Source organism: Leptidea sinapis, chromosome 35 (assembly GCF_905404315.1).
Source record: "Leptidea sinapis chromosome 35, ilLepSina1.1, whole genome shotgun sequence".
Taxonomy (NCBI): Eukaryota; Metazoa; Arthropoda; class Insecta; order Lepidoptera; family Pieridae; genus Leptidea; species Leptidea sinapis.
In genome coordinates this window covers 10,709,940-10,732,597 of record NC_066299.1, presented here as the reverse complement: position 1 = coordinate 10,732,597, position 22,658 = coordinate 10,709,940, and the positions used below count along the sequence as shown (strand labels likewise).

The 22,658-nt window shown below is 33.0% G+C and overlaps 1 long non-coding RNA gene across 1 annotated transcript; it reads right to left on the bottom strand.

The window, feature by feature from the left end:
* Positions 1-1,055: 1,055 nt before the first annotated feature.
* Positions 1,056-3,607, bottom strand: LOC126975291 (uncharacterized). Its single transcript, XR_007731681.1, has 2 exons — positions 3,533-3,607; positions 1,056-1,564 (listed from the first exon to the last, which is right to left on the bottom strand). It is a non-coding gene; the product is annotated as an uncharacterized LOC126975291 (long non-coding RNA).
* Positions 3,608-22,658: the final 19,051 nt, after the last annotated feature.

The following is a 22,658-nucleotide window of genomic DNA, read 5'->3' as shown; positions in this document are numbered from 1 at the left end:
TCAACTGATATAATTTGACCCCTTTAAGTTTTAAATGAAATAAATAAAAATAAATATTTTGCATATTCATGCATTATTCACAGGTATAACTTTGACACAAAATGAGTCGGGCTTTTGGCTCCTTCTGATGTCCAAGTTACGTCAGTTGTTGCTGGGGCTGCTGCTTCGACTGCCGAAGACAGTAAGCGTCGCAAATATGCCGGTCTCAGTGAGTCTTACATCCTTGTGCCGTTTGGTGTCGAGAGGTGGAGAATATACAAAGGACTATCTTCGCGCCTCAATAGGGCTACTGGAAACCCAAGCGCTAGCAACTATTTCGGTCAACGGATCAGCCTAGATATCCAACGTGGAAATGCTGCCAGTATTCTTGGTACGCTTCCTCGTAATGATAGTTTTAAGTAAATGTAATCATAGTATTGTAAATATAGTAAATATGATTTGTTTTGTTTCAATAAATAATTGTTGTAAAATAAACAGAATATGTAGAGACTCAACAAGAAATTTTGATGTAGTGATGGAGTGAGAAATTGATGAAATAAAATTAGGAAGATAAAGATGGAATCTTAGATTAAGGATTGGTCTCCGCTGCGCTCCAACTAGATACCACACTACCTAAGAAGTGCGTGGAATCTTGACATTCAATAGCATCTTTAAAAATTTATAACATATGCATCGTGTTAAATTGAAATTAATAAAAAACAAAATGCTTACTAATGATATGTGATCCCAATGTCTTTCTAATTTCCTTAGTATTTTTTTTACAAAGTTTTACAACTCAACTCGTCATTTTAGTTTCAATTAATACCAAAATTTAATAGACCATGTGCCACGTCAACTTCACACATTGTTCGAGACTAGCTCCAGTATGCCTACTTGGGCGTAGTATTACTTGCCGCACTTTGCGACTACGCCTGCGGTATCTAGTTGGAGCGCAGTGGAGTACAATCCTTTATCTAAGTATTAATTTTAAAATAGAAGGGTCATTCTTCGTCAACATTGTATTATTGCGTTTGCATGTAATTTGAAAATCATGATGAAAATTCAAAAAGACAATATCTTTTTCCACATTTTAATTATTATTAAGGACTCAACAAAATAATATTATTAAAAATCCAGATTTTTTTAGATAATTCAAATAAAGCATATAAGATCAAAACATCCCGGAAACTACTTGTTTAGGATTTGCATATCGTGCAGTTACTAGTCACTTAACATTTTTAGTCTCAAAGTGACGACATAATTTTGGGTTTTCAAGCATTTTGAGCAACACTTCTTCGCAGTGAACACCATTCTAACCATCAGGGGATCATATTGTTCATCTCATCACTTCTAATCACCTTATTCGTTCGTTGCAAACTAGTTATGGTAGCACTTTTTGTCATATTCATGTAGCTATAATTGTCTTTTTCTTGGAGATAGAAGAACAGATGAGGCTGCAGATTACTTCAGAGTTTCAGGCCAACAATTTGTTTATGCGCTGTTTTGAACGTCGTTAGTAATCTTCTCTCCATCCAGCCCCGTGAGCAGGTCCGAGGTTCGAGTCGCGTTCCGAGACGCCCCGCGCCTGTGAGAAAAAATTATTAAAATTATTTATCGCTCCTACTATTCTACATTTGTAGAAAGAACAATATTGTAAAAATCTTGCAAAGATGGCTTTGACAATTAATTATTAAATAACGAATACGGCAGTATGGGCTTGAACCCTTTGCCTGTCCTAATAATGGACGAAGAAACCCAAAAATAACGAATGTCGCAAACGTTAGAAAATTTTAGGAACCAACGTCACTCTGTTACTTTTGTGTTTCAGTTTAGTTAAATTTCAATCTCATAATTTTTTCATAATGCGCCTAAATAAGCATAACTTCAAAAAGAGTGAGTGGAAATGCAGAAAGATGCTTGAGAACCAATTGGAATGTCACATAGCCAATATTTTCATTCATTAATGTGGTAAGAATCAGTATTTTCTTAATTTATATTACATGAAGAAATAATATAACCAGTTCACGTACACCTAGCACAATAGCACAATTCACATTCACCTACAATCACTAAGCAATTACATCAGTTACGATTCAATTACAAACTTCAAATTATGTTTAGTTACACAATTTGCTGCAACGTGCCCTAACACGATTCAGTATTGTACTTACAATCCTAATAAGATCGGCGTACATTGAGCGTCGTGATTATCATAACTTCGTAAAATAATGTTGTTATTGTTATTCTTATAGATATAGAGGTACATGTACAGAACAATTTGACAATATATCGCCATACAAATATTTGTTTGTCTATATTGGAATTATTATATTTATACGTCATTAATACACATAGCTATAAATAGAATGTATGTTTGTATGTTCCCTAAAAACTCCTAAACTATTCGACGGATCTCAATGAAATCTTTTGTAATAGATTCGTTGAAGCTCATGGAAGGTTTACATATGGCATATATAATATATATAAAATTTATATAGCAAAACAACGTTTCCCACGTCAGCTAGTATAATATAAAATAAACATAAGTTTGTAGGTACTTCTCAAATAATAACATTTAAAGACTATTTTTGGCTTAAGAATTATTTTAATAAACTATACTAGCTATGGCTGTTTAGCTATAGCACATATATAGAAGGATGTATCTTTTAGCCATTATTTTAATTTTTTATGCATTATTGTTTTAGGCATCTCTCTAGTATTCTTTGGATGGTGGTTATAGACCCTAATACACATAACATTTGCGATATTTTGATGAAGCGCTACAGTATGACATCAAAAGGCGAGTTGGATCTCTTAATCCTAATATGGAATAGTCCTTTGCTGGTTTAAAAAGTTCACCATGTATTTTAATGAACATACTCATTTCTAATATATATAGACCAGTAAGCGTTAACAGACGGTGCTTTTTGAATAATGGTCTACACAATCCTAGAGGACTGAAATTGCATAAAGCTCTTGTACACTTTTTTATGCCAGAAAAACATTTTAAGTATTAGTGGAGTTTCCACATATTATAATATATTTATCTTTATGGTAAATTACTTCCAAAGAGGATAGCCTCGAAAGGATAGGACAGAAAATTCTAGAAAATACATAGGCAAAGAAAAGTACTTAAAAGTTTTTGTCGAATTTTCCATTTTCAAGTTTTGTTGTAAATCCGATATTATACAACTGTAATTTGTTCCACCAGATATCTCACGTCGAGTCTTTCAAGGGAATTCTTTAAAATTTTGGAATAAGCTGAGACATAACCACTAACCTCATCTCATCACATTCCGTGTCCGGCAACCATTCATCTTTTTAACTTCCATTGATGTACAACTTTGGTTGTGATATTTTAACAGACATAAGTATTCATCCATCGCTATGGGTAAAAAGATATTCTTTTAGCTATCTCTCACCACAATTACAATCTGAACTGAATTATTTTATACAGGGTATTTTAATACCCTTACTTTAAATTATATATGTATATATTCTGTCTTAAAATACGAATTCTTACATTATAATATTAGTATGTACAATTGCTTACCGGCCAATAGGCAAATTTTATTTGAATTCAATTTAGCAGCGTCCATTTATATTCTTATTTGCATTTTTCGAAGTCAGTAAAATTACCAGAGCATACAATATAATATTATGACACTAATCATTACCATCATGTTCACGAAGCATCCTTACATAAACTCTATAGGTTGATGCATCTAATATATGATAATTTGTATTTATACAGTTTATTCTTTATTACTTCGTATGAAATAATTTATATTATTTAAACAGGATAAATATAGTGAATGCAGCACCTTACAATCTAATTAGTTATGCATATTACACCCATTGTAAAATACTCTATTTGTTTGAAAAGAGTGGCCCTTTAGTTTCTTGTATGTTCTTCTCACGAGCTCAACTATTTCCGAACATATGGTAAATTCAGTCATTAAAAAGAAATATTTTTAGTGACTATTCAAAAGCGCTTAGTATAACCCTAATTGAATAAAGTTTATTTGACTTTCGACTTTAAATATCAATATTAAAGTGTTGTACGACAATTTTCAGCACCATTTTATTAACATACCTGTTTGATACTAGTACCTTCGATTATTTAAATAAAACTCTGCTCCAATTCTAAGATCATGAATAATTTATGTTAACTCGTGAATCAGATGTACGTCCTTCTTAGTATTGAAAGTGAGAGGGAAATCAGGTTGGTTCGATCCGTCGCGGCCATTATTTGTCACGTCTGTCTTGACACTAGTGACACCTTCGTATTGGGTAAGCTCTTGCATTGACATAATGAGCAGATGTTATCTTATATTTCTATACAAGTAACTCGTCCGGCTTTGTCTATTCATCTGAGGTATTATTTTCAATTTTAAACGAGACCACCACTTTTTCACTACTCATCCAAGCTCTGCTACTTGACGTAAGGAATTTCGAAAGATTTATTACAGTATATTAGGTAGGTATTTTTTAAAGGTACTCTAATCGAAATTGAGAGGAAGCGCAAGAAAATTTATTACAATATTTGGTTGTAAACAAAAGAAATCATTTAGAACCGTACAGAGAATGAAGTCTATATAGTTTTAATATTTAATTATAATTTAATCAGACTCCTTTATTTTAATTAATTGTAATAATAATAATATTGACACACTCTGAGACAAATGATCTTACCCCAAACTTAGCTGTACTTAAACATACATAAATACATATAAAATATATATACATATAATTGTTATCGATGTTTTGCGATATCAAATATAGGTAAAACAGTATCCTTGTAATTGGTAAATTGGTACCTATAAAGACCAACATAACTTAAAGATTGATAAATATGATTACTGAGCTAAAATAATTTTACATTGATTCGTTTCCGATCAAAATTTATTTCTTATGCAAGTCGTGAACTGTGAGAATACCAAATAACTATGCTCAGACTTAAATAATAACATAGACTGCGCGCAAAAGACGCGTCTGCCAATAATCTAAGATCTTTTCTCCTTATTTCATGGAATTTATGTACTACTGTTGTGTACTTACTGTTTTATTGATCAAGCAGAAGATAAGCAAGACTCGTATTTCAAGAATGCGGTAATATAGTGTTCATCTGGCTTTTAACAGCTGGTCTATCTCAGTACCTGTTATGCTATGCAAACATTAAAATCATTGTAATGTTATATCTTGAACTTGACTAACCGATGTATGTGAAAATTGTTTATGTACACGCCAGCCAGTTTCATAAGCAAGTTTACAGGCAAAAATAATAACAAATAATCTATCTATCTATCTACTGTGTTGTTATTTCTGCGAGCTCTAAATAGTTCGTCGAAACCCGAAAATAAATTATCTACACCATATTGTATAGTCTATCTTTTATGAATAAGCCACATATTATTACATTATGTCAAATATAAATGACAAACCATGGCCACCTAGTAACCTAGCTCTACCGAGCTTTGAACAGCGAGTATTTATTAGTAAAAAAAGTGGCCAAGAGCAAGTCGGCCTCGCCTATAAATGGTTCCGTAGCAGCAAGTAAATTATTAAAGTAAAGGCTTTTGGGGGGGGGGCACATTTTACCACTTTGGAAGTGTATCTCGTGCAAACTATTCACTTTAGAAAAAATGATATTAAAAACCTCAATATAATGTTTGAAGACCTATCCATAGATACCCCACACGTATGGGGGTGATGAAAAAAAAAATTTAAGTTTCTGTTCTATGTACGGGGGACCCCCAAAATTTATTGTTTTTTTTTTTATTTTTGTTTAAAGATCTTAATACGGTTCATAGAATACCTTTACTTACCAAATTTCAACAGCAGCTTATAGTTTCGGAAAAAAGTTGCTGTGACATACAGACGGACAGACAGACAGACATAACTAAACTATATAGGTTCCATTTTTTTGCTATTTGGCTACGGAATCCTAAAAATGTTTGAAATTAGTTCGTTATGCATATATCATAAAAATAAGACTCAATAAACTTACGAATGTCCCCTAAATTCCAGAATAATACCAGCAAAAAAGTACGAAACAAAGCATTTTTTAAGCTATGATTTTCGTTTCATAGCATATCATTTCACATCATATAAATTTTCATGTATAATCCCAGAAGATTAATGCATGAAAATTATACCCTTATCTATTCCAATATATTTAATACTTTATTAAAATGTTTAAAACAATGTTTAGTTTCGGTACTCCATCTACATACTATTTTGGTCTATGTCACAATGTCATATGAAGAATAAGGGTATCATTCAAATCACGTGCCTGATCTATGATCCAACGAACCGAAATTTAAGATATTAGTCAAACTTAATATTGGATGAAATACGTATAATATCCCCAGGCGTCAAACTTGCTACTCTCATAATAACGTACAGCTATCATATAAAGTTGGTTATTGTTACTGTACAGTGCACATATAAAGTTGGGCAAATGTTTGCAAGTCAAAAGTCTGTCAAACTTGGCAAATTTTTGGCATATGGTACGTTCGTAAACAAATTGTTGGAAGTTTTAATTGCAGTATATTGCAGCGTTTGTTAACTTAGTGTTATTTGAATCTGCAAGCAATATTTGGTTTTGCTTAAAGTTGCGAAATGGAGCAGAACTTTCTTGAGTTACAGGATTTATTTCATTAAGAATTCAGGTTTAAATTATTTGAGTGCTAACATACAAAATAAAAAATGTTTATTTAATATATTTAAGTTTTAAATACATATTATTTTAGTCATCGATAATAAATAGTTTAGACAAAGAGGTAACACAAGTAAAGACTTTATACTTGACTACTAACTTAGTCCACACTTCCTTGTGTCTCGTTCTTATGGTGTAAAAGTGAACTTTTACTTGGCAACTAACTTAGTCCACGCTTCCTTGTGTCTCGTTCTTATGGTGTAAAAGTGAACTTTTACTTGGCAACTAACTTAGTCCACGCTTCCTTGTGTCTCGTTCTTATGGTGTAAAAGTGAACTTTTACTTGACTACTAACTCAGTCCACGCTTCCTTATGTCTCGTTCTTCGGGTGTAAAAGTGAACTTTTACTTGGCAACTAACTTAGTCCACGCTTCCTTATGTCTCGTTCTTATGGTGTAAAAGTGAACTTTTACTTGACTACTAACTCAGTCCACGCTTCCTTATGTCTCGTTCTTATGGTGTAAAAGTGAACTTTTACTTGACTACTAACTCAGTCCACGCTTCCTTATGTCTCGTTCTTATGGTGTAAAAGTGAACTTTTACTTGACTACTAACTCAGTCCACGCTTCCTTATGTCTCGTTCTTCGGGTGTAAAAGTGAACTTTTACTTGGCAACTAACTTAGTCCACGCTTCCTTATGTCTCGTTCTTATGGTGTAAAGGTGAACTTTTACGATGCGAGCGCACAGAATGTTGTTATTCGTAACACCGTGCTGTTAGTTCATAAAATGTCTCCTTCCTACATTCCTACAGAGAATTTTATTAAAATAGTAATTTTAACTTACGAATCTGCAGTTTGACATTAAATAAGTAATTTAAAATCCTATTTTGCAGAGTAATATTTTAAATTGAATTTGATGCACAAATTGTCTCGAAAAGTCCTAGACTTGCGTTTTCGCGATACATCTGGACGATTAATTCATAATAATATTTGTTTACTATGCCAAATAAGTATAAATTATTACGTGCGTACATAAAAATGCACTTTTTTATTTGCATCATTAATATATCTTGACATAATAAAAAAAACTTAAACGATATATATAAACTATAACGATATAATATTTTTTATAAGACAAAGTCCTCTTCCGCGACTGTCTGTCTGTCTGTTCGCAATAAACACAAAAAATACTGCACACATTTTTATACTGTTTTTACCAATTTATGATAGCATGATTCTCGAGGAAGGTGTATATTCTTTTTAAGTTTTTGTATACACTTTTGTAAATATTTACCATGTTTGCTGGAGATGTGGGAAAAAAATAAGGCATTTGGGAACTTTCAACGAAAACGCTGTCTTAACACTTTGAGATACAACAAAATAATGTATTGTGGAATTGTGTATCTTATAAAGGTCTATAGAAAAATCAGCGATGGCATATGTCTCTTAGAAATTACCTACTATAATAATAGATAATTTACTACTTTAAATATTTGGCAATTATAAAGCGGTATTGTAAAAACTGTTTGCACAAATGCGATATTAATCCTTTTCATATATTTACTATATAATATAAAATCATTCAGAAATACGTTTAAGCTTAATTTTAACTCATTAACTTTGATTAGATACCTACATATATCATGCCTTAAGACTACATTCTCGAATACTTACATCATTTTTTTTATGTCAACAGTATTTGTCAGGTTAGCTATTTAAGTTAAATATTATGACTGTTCATTGTCAGTACATTTATGAAAATGTAATATACGTTCACAAAAATCATCACATTTTTGCTCTTAGTAGTGATATTCATGATTATAACACTAGAAATAAGGGATTGACTGTAACTAATTCTAGTTGGCTTCAACAGATACATTATAGCTTTAAGGGTAAATGAATACACTTTTATAATAAAGTCCCAGCCATGTTCAGGCATTATCTATAAATAAATTCAAATGTTTTTCTTTTAAATGGCTCTGTCGTTAATCCTACTACTACACAGCTCAACATCTAAGTGATCCGACAGACTGGGACTAGATTATGATTATTTTATAGCAATAGCAATGACAATATTGAATATTTGATTAAAAAGAGCACAAAAAATGCTGGGAGAGTTTCTTGCACCACTTCTTCTCTCCTGAGCGCCATTTGTTTCCGAAGCGGTAGTAGTATCTAGTATATTTGAAATGACATCAAAAATAAATCTAAAGGAATCAATTTTAAGAAAATAAATCCCTTTTATGCCTTTTTAGTTAATATCATACACTATTGAATGAAAGCCTTAGGTAAAACAGCTTACATCTTGGATGTTATTTGATTCCAGCTTAGACAAGGGAGTGTCGGGGTCTTGTACCGTTTACCGCTCCAGTTCTCAAGCTTTGACGCCGGATCACTTTGTGCATCTATCTGACTTGCACAAAGCTGCCGCAGGAATTCACCACAAGGTGTAGCATGCAGCGATTTTTAAATCAATTTTCCGAAGTCGTCGCGTATTCGAGGATACTAAATTCAAACGGATATTTCTTGCACTTAAGTTAAAAGATATTCAAAGTGAAATTATCTTATTTTGATGCGTCAAAATCACTTTATTCATTGCGGTCAAGTAACTTATACTCTTCCAAAATTTACCACAACTTTATTCACATTATATGAGAAAGATATATTGTGTGCCATAGCATCACTGTATTCCACACATTACTGTATTCCACAGAATCAAACTTCAGAATGGAATATCTATCAGTAGAACATATTATAAGCAATGTATAGGCGGAGGACGCGTATTGGTGATGTGAGTACCAGCTGAGCACTCTTGTCTAGCACTTCTTCGTCATAATGATACAAATATTTTCAATTGACTAAATCAATTGTGAAATTAGTTTCAAATGTAATTATTTTCTGTTCGTAAGTAAGGTGTCCAAGTTCAAATCAGTAATATAAATTTACGCGTATCTCATAGATTTCTTGTTTATGAAGATAGAAAAAAAAATATTGATTGAAGCTGTTTTCGGAGATACGATGTTAACATCCCTAAGCCTGTGTAAATCAACGATAGAATGGAAGATGTTCTACTTAATTGTATTGCACGTTCCAAGCTATTTACCTTGGGAATGATACGGCATCAAGATTACAATCAATACGATCATAATACAAAGCTACTAGATTCTGTGCCTTACACCGGCTCCGACTCCACAATTCACATGCAACTCTAGTATTTAGCGACCTTGCTTTCTAACAGTTGCTCTACATAATATTAATGAGCTAATAAAGCCAGGGCTAAATTTGATTAACGATAAGAACCCCTAATTACAATACAACGGGTGACAGATATTATCTTTTATTTATCGTATCTTTTAGTCTATTTGTTTCTGATTATCATGATCGCAGTTTGGAAAGAACGTTAAGTAAGCCAAACAACTTGGATAGATATTTATACGTATTTATTAGATATACAATTTATTGTGTTATAAAATTATAAAGCACCGGCCCCAGGTCTTGCATTAGCTCCATTCCTAAGGTCATTCGTATTTGGATATTACGTCTAATTCTCTGGATATCAAAATTGTGCATCATATTATATCAAGCAATTTTTGTAAGTAATGATTTGTAAGGTTATTTGTTCCTAATAAATTCTTAAGATAAACAATTAATAAAGTCTAATTGTTCTAAATAGCAATTTAAAATTAAGTCGTTTAATACTAAGTTTTGCCATTTGATATTCGTTAAAAATAAAAATCGATTGAATTATTTAATTATATTCATTACTAATTTGTAATACAATTAACAATGTAATTTCATTAAGCGTTTTGTACTTCTTCTCTAAGTAAGCTTTCAAATACTCAGTGCCCATTAACATTCCTAAGCAGGCAATTTAAATTGTTGCTTAACGTATCAAAAAATAGATGTAGAAAACCCTAGATACTCCAAGAAAGAGACATGAGTTCACGGCTGACACGGCGATATGCATCTACCTTACATCACTAAAGACTCCTAAAATACATCTAGCAACAGCTTATACGTTTAGTAATACCAAATAAGACTATGTTTTATTATTATCAAAGTAATAAAACTAATAATACAATATTATTTTAATTATGCATATATTACTCAGATTAAAAGCACTCCTTTAGTCAAATCGAGCCGACTTTACCGAACAAGCGCTACAAACCGCGTGTGACAGCTCAGTGACATTCAATATTCAAAACATGCTGTGTTCTGTGCGCCTAAAGAAGTTTCTCAACAAAATTTAATTAATGTTTCATCTAAGCGTCTGAATACATGAAATTGTATATTGCCCAATATGAGATCACCGCTCGGCTTTTGTTTCAACTTGTCATTCGAATGATTTGAAAGATACGCTGCAGTATCTGATTACAACGAAGGTAACGTAACACACAAGTTTGCAACACCGACCGTTCAGAAAAAAAAACATGAGTCAATTGAAGTTATGCCATAGTAGACAACAAAGACATACTTTTTTGCACTTGTTTTCTATCCATTATGCATACTGCTTTATTTTAGCTACCAATTCCTAAGTTAGGACTACATTTAGGAATGTTCTGATGGTGTTATTGTGCAATGGACTGAATAAAAAACTTTTTTTTATGAGAATAAGTAACGACATTCACTGCCCATTACAATGCAGTGCCTCCCAAGATTAACATTATTTTTATGGAGAAGGGGGACAAACGATCGTACGGGTCACCTGGTGTTAAGTGATCAGAAGAATAACAGGATTGCCTTTGGCCGTTAAGGAAGGTGTACGCGTTTTTTTTGATGGTACCCATGTCATATCGTCCCGGAAAGACCGCATAAGAAAGCTCATTCTACAGCTTTGTAGTACGTGGAAGAAAGCTACTTGAAAACTGCACTGTGGAGGACCGCCACATATCCAGATGGTGGAAATGATATCCTAATTTGTGGCGTGTCGTGCGAAGGTGGAATTTGGTGGCCAAATCAGGTGAAACAACTCTTTGAAGCACTCCTCGCGATAAATGAGAAGCCACACAATGAAGCGACGTCTCTACGCAACGCCAAGCGATCCTGTCGCTCTTAGAGCACTGTGTCCCAGACAATAAGAGCTGCTCTGCGTTGCAGGCAATCAAATGGATTGAGCTGATACTGGGATGCGCCAGACCAGAGATGACAGTGCTCTATTTATGACATCCAGCTTTTTCGAAGCCTATTTGGCTTTGCTTTCCAAATTTAGGCCATTTCTTGAACGACATTTACCAAGATTTACGATCCATGCGTCACTCGAACGGTTGGCTCAGTTGGTAACATCACTCGGACGGAACCCTTAAGGCGTGGGTTCGAGTCCCGCATCGTTCATAAATTTTGGTGATAGATTTGATTTGTATAATATGAAGAAAACTAAAAAAATTGTTTATTGACAGTAAACAAATACACGATAGACATTAAGAACTATATGTATTAATATAATTTTATAAAATTAAATAAAGAAAATGAATGGGAAGGAAACGGCTAGCCTAAACAACGTTTTTGAAACATTCTTGAAAACAAAACATTAATGATTAATAACTATAAAACTTATAAGACACATGTTAGCTGTCAAACTGACAAATATTTTGAAATGCTAGAATTAAATTCTAACCTTTGACTCGAATAATGACAAGATTCCTGACATAATGAGTTTCACCCAAGTTTAGCTTCGACGATCTGATGAAGTAATAACGTGGGCATGTAATTATAGATCTTCGTGTTAGCCCACTGTGCGAAGAGAATGAAAACAATTAAATGTCGGAAACAACACGATATGTACCTTCATAGGGTTGCCTAATAAAATATTATTCATATATTTTTTATATTATTCCTTATAATAAATGCGAGATTTTTTTTTATGAAAATAAGGGACGAGACAAGCAGGACGTTCTGCTGATGGTAATTGATACGCCCAGCCCATTATAATGCAGTGCTGCTCAGGATTCTCGAAATTACCAAACATTCTCCCTATAATTGCGCTCGTCATCTTGAGACATAAGATATTAAGTCTCATTTGCCCAGGAATTTTACTAGCTACGGCGCCGTTCAGACCAAAACACAGTAATGTTTACACATTACTGCTTCACGGCAGAAATAGGCGCCGTTGTGGTACGCATAATCTAGCCGAGCCTCCCACTGTTAAATAAAACTTTTTATCTTAGATAATTAATAGTTTAAAATATAATAAGATAAAATATAATAAGAGTCTCCTGCTGATGGACAACCGATGAAAACATGCCAGGCTTAATACTTTAGTTTGCGTGACAAGCTACATCTTACACTTGCGATTTGTATGTCACTTTGTGTTAGTGTGCGTACATTGCTCAAAGTAGAGGTTAACTGTGCACCGCTGTTTTTTCGACGTTTTCACAGCTATCACAGTCTATCTAGACTTTTAATTGGTAAGTAGGTTTCAGCGGAATATTATTAATGTTTACTTTGTAGTGATATATTTGCAGTGCACTAAACTGCTGACACAATTATAATAGTTGTATAATTTGTTCCCATCTTTAATAAATTTAGTTATACACAAAATTTTATGAACGATGCGGGACTCGAACCCATGACCTCTGGGGTTGTTGATATCCTTCTCAACCCCAATATTTGCATATTAGGAAATTGACTTGAGATGTCCATAAAATTTTGATATTTGAAACTTTATTTGTGTGTAAATCCTAGAATTCAGGGCATGATAACTTTAAAAACATAACAAATTACCATTAGTTATTTAACTTATTAGTACTGATCAGTACTAATCAATGTTGAAAACAAAAGCAAAACAAATGGAAATAAATAAAATATTCATTGTACAAATCATTTCGAACACGGTCCAATTACATTTTTTTTATTACTAATTATTTTTATTATTAATAAATATACGGTACAATTGATTGTTCAAAAACGATTTTGTACGTGCCAGTGCCTGTTACATCGGTACAAGTGAGTATTGAAGACCCATATAGACCAGTGGTTAGAGCCCTGCCTACTGAGCTCGAGGTCCCGGGTTCCAATCCCGGTAGGTGCAAACATTTATGTTTTAAGGCATGGATGTAAATATGTGTTTTATGTAAGTAAATTGTATTAAATATATAGAAAGAATAGAATAGAATAAAATTAAATTTTATTGATAACAATATCGTTGTCTTGTAGAAGATCTGATGCTTGATTCGATTAAAATGTTATCTGATGGTTCTGGAAGTTTATGTTTAACAATTATAAAAAATTTAACAAGGAGTTCTTATCTGCACGTAAGAACTCAATGATATGCAGTTAACCGTAAAGATTAAAAATATGATTTAAAAAGATTGAAGTGTCCTGAAGAAGAATAGAATCGAATAGTAGGGAAAAGATCATGAAGTAAGAAAAGATCGGCGGCTTTCGACCTTATATTTAATAGAAAATGAAATAATGTTTGTTATGAATAACTTAATATAGTAAAAGAAAATATATATTTAAAAGAAAAAGAATCTTTTATTCTAGAACGATCCTGAGTGTGAGGAAGGGCTCACGCGCTACAATATTAAGTCATAAATGTCACTGTTACATAAAATATTACTTAGGTTTCCTACCGTTATACTCTTGTTATTCTTGGTTTATATTCAGGTTTATATCAGAGGTTATCCTTAAGCCAAGTTTATTTCTAAGGCCGTTACATATAAATATTTAAGCTTAAAACTTAGTAGTGCCAGCCCTAAGCCTAAGGCATCAAACTTACTTGAGGTTACACAATGGGTAGTTAATGGTGATTGGTGTTTTTTAAGCATTCGGTATTTATACGTACGAGATATTTATTGTTAAACATTTACAAGAAGTTCATTAACAATTCATTAAGCTACTGTTGCTAATATACATTACTGTATTCTATTGATGATGCAAAATAAGAAATGAAAAAAGCTTTTTACAAAATAAGTGAAACTAGGGGTACACTGTTATGGATGTTTTAATATTTTATTGCTCAAAAGCCCGTGAAGGCCCGTAAAGCTATTAACAACACTAATAGAAATACTTTATTATTTTCTCCTTTAGTTGTCATAATATGTCATGCATGAATATATAATTCAAAATATTACAAAATAAGCCGAAATATCGTTAAAATAATTTTGGGAAATAGATTTTTTTTATGAAAATAAGAGACGAGACGATAATAAAGTCACGCCTTTTAGTTTAGTTGACAGCATTGTACCAAAATTATTATACTTTATTAAATGGTTTATTGACAATAATAATTTTAATCGATTCTTAATGAATACAACTTTTAATTTGGCAAATCGTGCTATAGTAAACTATACGACATGCTTTTATCGCATTGATATTTATAACGATGAAAAGGCTTAATACCTTATATCATTTCTACGTCTAGTTAGACTATGACAGCTGTGAAAACTTCGAAAATAATTGAGTTTAGAACTAACCTCTATTTTGAGCCATACAAAAGTGTCATACAAATAGCGAGTGTAAGACGTAGTTTGTCACGCACACTAAACTTCCTGGCCTGTTTTTATCGGATATCTAACAGCAAGAGACTCTATATATATATTATCCAAACAAAATACCTTAAATGTGTTTAACTTGTTCATATTTATTATATATTTCGATAAATAACAAAAATTGTACAAATATAGTTTTCAAAAGGACATTGTACACAAAGACCGTCGAACCAAACTATTCAAAATTAGCCAAATAAATGCTATTGTAATCTAATGACTATTTATGTGTAAAATTATCTATTTTAAATAAATTTATTCTCATTCTTATTCTTCTTGACTACAAAATGAGCAAAATATGGAGTAACAGAAACATCAAAACAGCCACATAGATACACCATACTCTATCCTAATCTTACCCATATTCTTGTATGGATTTTGTATAAAAAATACACTATGGAAATATGGTGCCGGAGAAGTATTAGATGAGGGCAGATAAGAAACTTTATCAGATTAATATCAACTTATTCTTATAGAGGATACAGAAGAAAATCATGTACAGCACCTTTCCTTATAGCTAGCAGTCAGAACAGAGAGGGCAAAACCCTACGATTAGATTAGAAGCATTAACAATGATACAAGACAATAAGAAGATAACAGTTTATTCTGATAGTTGACAGTAACCGTTTCGTTTATACTTCCAACAAGACGGATGTTTCTTGTATCATGGACCGAATTTGGCACAAAATTTTTGATACCCCAGAAACTAAATATCGAAGGGCTTTTATCTGCCAAAGTGAATTACAATGCAGTGCTTTTCAGGATTCTTGAAAATTCCTAAAAATTCTGAGTGGCACTACAGCCGCGCTCGTCACCTTGAGACATAAGATGTTGAGTATCATTTGCCCAGTAATTTCACTAGCTACAGCGCCCTGCAGACCGAACACGGTAACACTTACACATTACTGATTCACGGCAGATATAGGCGCCGTTGCCATAATCTAGCCGGCATCCTGTGCAAATGAGCCTACCACATGTAACGAGGCGAGGCAGCTAGTCCATCGAACTCCTTGCCGGCCAGGGTAAAGTGGAAAAGCATTAGACCGCGCGGAAGGTCAGCTATGCGATGGATCAAACAGATCAAATCTGCTGTGGGTGCTCCCGTGTATGAGTGTACTCGAATGACCTCTTATACCTCTAATCTGGTCCATGCGTCAACTCATGAACGGGTGCTGCTTTTGGTGCCAGCTTGACCTGTTAAAGTTAATAAATAATTGTATTTGTTGGATGCAATTACTAATCATGTTCACGAAGCATCCTTACGCAAGCAATGATTTCAAGCCCCACGCATCCAAAATACGATAATTTATATTTATACAAGTAAATTTTATGAAATAGTTTATATTATTCAAACACGACTCATATATTGGTTCAGCACCTTACAAACTAATTTGTTATGTATTTTACAGCCATTGTAAAATACTCTATTTGATTGAAAAGAGTGACCACTGAGTTTCTTATATGTTCTTCTCACGAGCTCAACTATTTACAAACATAATGTGGTAAATTCAGTAATTTAGAAGAAATATTTGTAGTAACGATTCAAAAGCGCATAATTAAGCCTAATTGAATAAAGTTTATTTGACTTTGACTTTGACAAAAATAGGGAGAGAGAGGGTGAAACATTGTAAGGCGCATTATATTAGCAACTATTTAAAACATTTATGTACATACACATAGCTATGTCTGCTGGCATTTAAACATGAGCCAAAGAATATTAGAAGCCTCAACATTTAATATTCTTAGCTATTACGAATATGTAAAACTACAAAGCATAGATAAAAGATTTTTCCTAACAACTTGGACACGACATAAATAATTGTCGCTAATGTACAAGTATGTAAGCGGGCACATAAATCCTTACTCAACAATACGAAACGTCGCAAGGTTCATACGATATCTCTTCAAGAACTCAGCTTAGTAATAACATAAATCCTGGTCTTGTAATAGTTGTTCAAAATATCTGATGCGTTCGACTTAACGTAACATTTCTGTACGACATCGATTTTAAAGTTTCGTTCGAATTGTTATTTATATTCAATGAATTTTTATATTTATTGGTGTTATATCTACGAGGTAGATACTATCTAGGTTTTTAATAGTATAGAAATTGCATATAACATTTAAATTTGCCATAATCCGCTATGATAAAGTATATAAATTAAAAAAAATCACCGACTTTGAAAACACTATTCCAAAACAATAGATATAATATTATGCGCTTAAAAGTATAAAAGAAATTGCGTATGTTTATAGAATCTAATGAATTAATCTAATTCTAGTAACGATTACTGTTATTTTTGGAGTCGGTGTCCTCCCGCCGCGGCCCCGCTCTCCTCCTCACATAGCGCGTGCGACTCAAGCACATCTCACCTATAACTATGACGTATGTAGTTACAAGCCTACATGCCTAATACATTTTTAGACTCAATCGACCATTTTCAAGTGTGGAACACTGTAGCACACTAACCAATCTAAATCAAAGCTATGTAATTTTTCCAATTGACTGCATATATTTATTTCATCTACGGAATTATTAATTGGAGTTAAAGTGTAATTGAATATCCTTTTATTAAAATTGGCCCAAATTGTGATTCACAGTTCAATGAATATTTAAGTTAAGCTTGATAACATACAGAGGCATTACGAAATTGAAAGCAATGTTCAAATGTAAACCTCATTCATTACCGCCTTTCCACGCAAGAATTATATTGTACGATTAATTAAAACCAATAATTAATTAATGATAGCGGAACCGAATGAAGTTATGAAAAGGTAATATTTATTCAACTTTGTAATAATTTCTCTATTTGTGATATACAACAAAAATATGGAAAAGTAAAAGTCTTCTTTATTTATACTCCAAAATAAATCTTATTAATATGTTTTAATTGAATTCAAACGAAATTAGTTTTTCTAGTATGCCCCTACCTTGTTACCAATACTAGTAATGAAAGCTAACTAAACTAGATTTAAATATATAATTATTAACTTGGACCTTGTGGTGGTATTTGGTGGTGGTATTTGGTGGTGGTATTTGGTGGTGGTATTTGGTGGTGGTATTTGGTGGTGGTATTTGGTGGTGGTATTTGGTGGTGGTATTTGGTGGTGGTATTTGGTGGTGGTATTTGGTGGTGGTATTTGGTGGTGGTATTTGGTGGTGGTGAACAGACCACTCGCCCTGGGCCTCGAAGTACTCGCGCAACAATTCAATTGTGCCCTGTGCTTCGCCGCGGCAATAAAGAATAGGGAAGTCCCAGGCCCAAGGGTGTGAAGAGAGGCCTTATTTTCACAGGATGCCGGCTAGATTATAGGTACCACAACGGTGCCTTTTTCTGCCATGAAGCAGTAATGTGTAAGCATTATTGTGTTTTTGTCTGAAGGGTGCTATAGCTAGTAAAATTACTAAGCAGACGAGACTTTTGTCTCAAGGTGACGAGCGCAATTGTGGTGCTCCTCAGAATTTTTAGGTGTTTGAAGAATCCTAAGCAGCACTGCATTGTAATGGGCAGGGCTTATCAAGACCCATCAGCTGAGCGTCCAACTTGTCTCGTCTTTTAAGAAAAATTCAACGAAAAAAAAATATCCGGAATCCACGGGGATTCAAAAATCCTTAATGATCCAGATCAGATTTTTGCAATTCTCATTAAGTAACTTTATAAAAAATATGAATGGATGGTTAAAAATTATTTTGAAGCTCGGGCAGATACATCTAACTGCCCGAGCTTCAAAATAATTTTTGAAAAATTTTAACAAAAAAACAACCGACTTCAAAAACACTATTCCAGAACAATAGATATAATATGCACAATCATCTAAATCGGTTGCCGCGAGTCATTCGTAAATTTATCATCCACATACGTATAGCAAATTTAAGACTTTTATGGTTTTCTCATGGATGCCATTGTCAGATCTACACCAATTACAATGGGACCACACGGGAAGCACCAGCTTTCAAATAAAAAAAGAATTAGCAAAATCGGTTCACCCAGTCGAAAGTTCTGAGGTAACAAACATAAAAAAAATACCGACGAATTGAGATCCTCCTCCTTTTTTGAAGTCGGTTCAAAAGTAAGAAATATTAATTTTTTTGATTTATTCATAAATAAAATATCAAGAAAAGTGATATTTAATTGAAACAAATGGTATCATAGTGATATTGTGACATAAATCATTCGAAGTCATGCGTTGGTACAAGATGTTATGTAAGTAGGATTGGATTACAGATTGACATTAGAAGTACTTAGCATATAAATAGTTGGAGGTGCAACCGACATCGAAGGTCACTGTGTCTTGTTTTTATGATACAATTGAGTCAAGGTCTTGAAAAGGTAATTTTATTTATATGAAACTATATTTTATTTTTTTGTGACAAAACCTTATTTCAATTTCTAAGATAAGTGTTCGAAGTAAATCTATCGAACAGCATTATGTAACAAATATTGCTTAGTAGATAAAATTAATAATTTGTAACCATGTGTTGCCTTCAGTAAGGCAGTATGCGGGTAACCCAATGGTTATATATATATATACATTATAAGTATATTATATTTATAAGTTAGCTAGTAGTTTTTATATTGTAGAATATCACCCGAGATTGAATTATACAGAGGTATATAAACAGATATATATTTATTTATTGGAACACCAACAATAGGTATACATGACATTTGCTTTAACAATATTAAGATTCTATATAGTCTAGTATATCTATTGCTTAAAGGCATTCACACCATTTCATAATAGATATAGATATTTACAATAGGCAAAAACAAGACTTAAAAATTAAAACAAAATACCTATAAATTAAATTAAACTAATTACATAATATGATTGAAATTAAGAATTTATGAATATATACAAGAAAATCTTATGACAATATTAAGCAATTACAAGTAATTTTCGTTTGAGTTCCGCTAAATTGTCGTTGAAGAGATCTAAAAATTTAAAATTATGGAGTTATATTATGTGGAACAAATCCTATAGATAGGTGCATTCCGACATATTATAATATATATATATTATAATGTGGTACGTGTCTAAATCCCAGAACTGCTCAATGTGCTTAAAGAAATTTTCACTATATAAATGTTAATCTATACATAACTGATGCGTTCGTTCACGTGCTTACCAAAATACAACGGCCGCTGCCTAAACAACGAACAACCAATATTGACTGTGTAAAGTATTGATAGATGATAGTTTATTTAACACCTTTACCGGTGTTAGTTCTGTAAATGGCCACGCTACTTTATTGTGTAAATCTTTAAACAGTTTGCTTTGGTAATTATCTTTGTGAGAAAACTTACACCGTTGTATGAATCTTGAGCGATAGTATTTTCATAAATTTGATTGGAAATAGTAAAGGCATAATCTACTGTGTAGCCTGCTCACTAAGAATTTAACACACACACACACACTTGTTTAACTTTTATTTATTATGATTTCTTTCGTTTCTCATTGTCATTTGGCGAGGAATCACTGACCCCAAAGATACAGTTTTGACCTGTATAGCCGAGTGGTTAGCGATCCTACCTACTAAGCTAGAGGTCCCGGTTTCGAATCCCGGTAGGTGCAAGCATTTATATTATGAATATGGATGTTTGTTTCCGAGTCATGGATATTGATATGTATTTATGAATGTTTATGTGTATGTTTATATGTATTTATATATGTTTAAGTAAGTATATTGTATTAAATAAACAAAACAAACAAATAACACAGGCTATATCTGCCTAATTTGGGGCAAGATAATTTGTGTAAAAAGTGTGTCAATATTTAACCCCTTTTGATATCACTGCAAAACCGTTTTCAATGTTATTATTGTTACAATTAACAAAAAAGAGGTGTAAATAATTAGTATTATATAATAAATATTGTACATTTAGTAATTTAAGTTATTTGCAGTGAGTTATTATTATTATTATTATAAAGATGTACAACTAGCCTTGCATGTACATTTTTGTGAAATTAGTTGGAAGTATAACTGTCTAATATACGTGCGCTGGTTATGTTACCTTGGTCTGATCCTAACCAATGATAATTAGTATATCAAATGCCATATTATTACAATAATATATTATATTTACCATATTCATCGACGATCAAGTCATCTCCGATCGGCATGATTCTGTGGCTTTGCGTAGAGGTGTGAGTTCTCTCTGCAACTTCTATAGCATTTATCTCGGGTACTGAGAGGAGTATGGTAAATTACAACCGCATCAAGTTGGTGTCTGGCATTCTATAAGCACGCGTTTCTCAAAAAATATATAATTGTCTCACACAGGCTTTGTTGAAAAATGGCTGCTGTTCCCAAAAATAAAATGGCAATAATTTGGAGCGTCTTATAGTGACAGGGAAGTTGAAAGGAAAGAGACCAAGAGGCCGGTATCTCATACGGTGGTCTGACCAAATTTCTAAAGAGCTGGAGGAGCCAATGAATGTACTATATACTTAATATACATCAGGAAACGGCACGCAACCAATGGTGACAGCTAGTGGACAAGATCAGAAGGAGTCACGATCCTCAGCAGTGAGGGAAACGACTGAGAAGAGTTCCCAAAATATGTCTTATGGACATTCAAATATAGCGCATACTTAAAGGCCAGCAACGCATCTGGTGTTGCGGATATTCATGGGCGGTTGCTTGACCACTACCCATCATGTGAACCTCCAGCCCGTATGTCCCTTTTATATAAAAAATATACCTTTATTTCCACATAATCCATGACGCTTGTGAAAACTGCGGCGCACAGTTATTGCATATATATAATATAAAGCGTTATTTTTATTAAAATTTCCGCTTTCATACGAATACAGGATTATAATATAATTCACATATATATTACACATATACAGGATTATAATATAATTCACATAGCCATTAATACTATGCCATCGCATCATAATCGAGCTACCAAAATCTAAAGGTGAAAGATTTATCGTTCACGGTTTTCTATCTGACTATATGATTTACTCTACAATAAGGTAATTTGGTGATGGAGAGAGGGAATTTTTGGATGGACATGTTGGAAAATCTCAGCTACAGCATGCATTTTGATCGCAGATCCATAAAAGCCAAGTTTAAATTATCTACCAAGAGTATAGCTTGCATGAAAGAATTGCAATGCTAGTGGAATAAAGAGAAAAATTTATTTTATTTTTAATTTCTTATTTGATAAGATATTGATGTAAGTATTGTTAAATATTATTTATAGTAGGTTTAAAGTACCTGAATACCTTTGTGCAAAAAGGCTATTATTAGGTGCTGTGCATTTAAATTTTGACAGCAAAAGCGTTGTCATGCGTAACACTATGGCATGAGAATTAAGTAAGCGACATTACGTAAACTGGGTCTTGCCTACGGCGCACTCATTAGCCCGCCAATTATGTACAACAAAATGTTGTCTGATTACAGGCCCGGTCGTATGGCCCCAGGCTGTTCAAACAGATGCCTCGCTATCTTTGTTGAAGGAAGATTTCCATGTGTCCAGGCTATGGAATTTCTTTCAAATACGAGGTGTGTTCAAAAA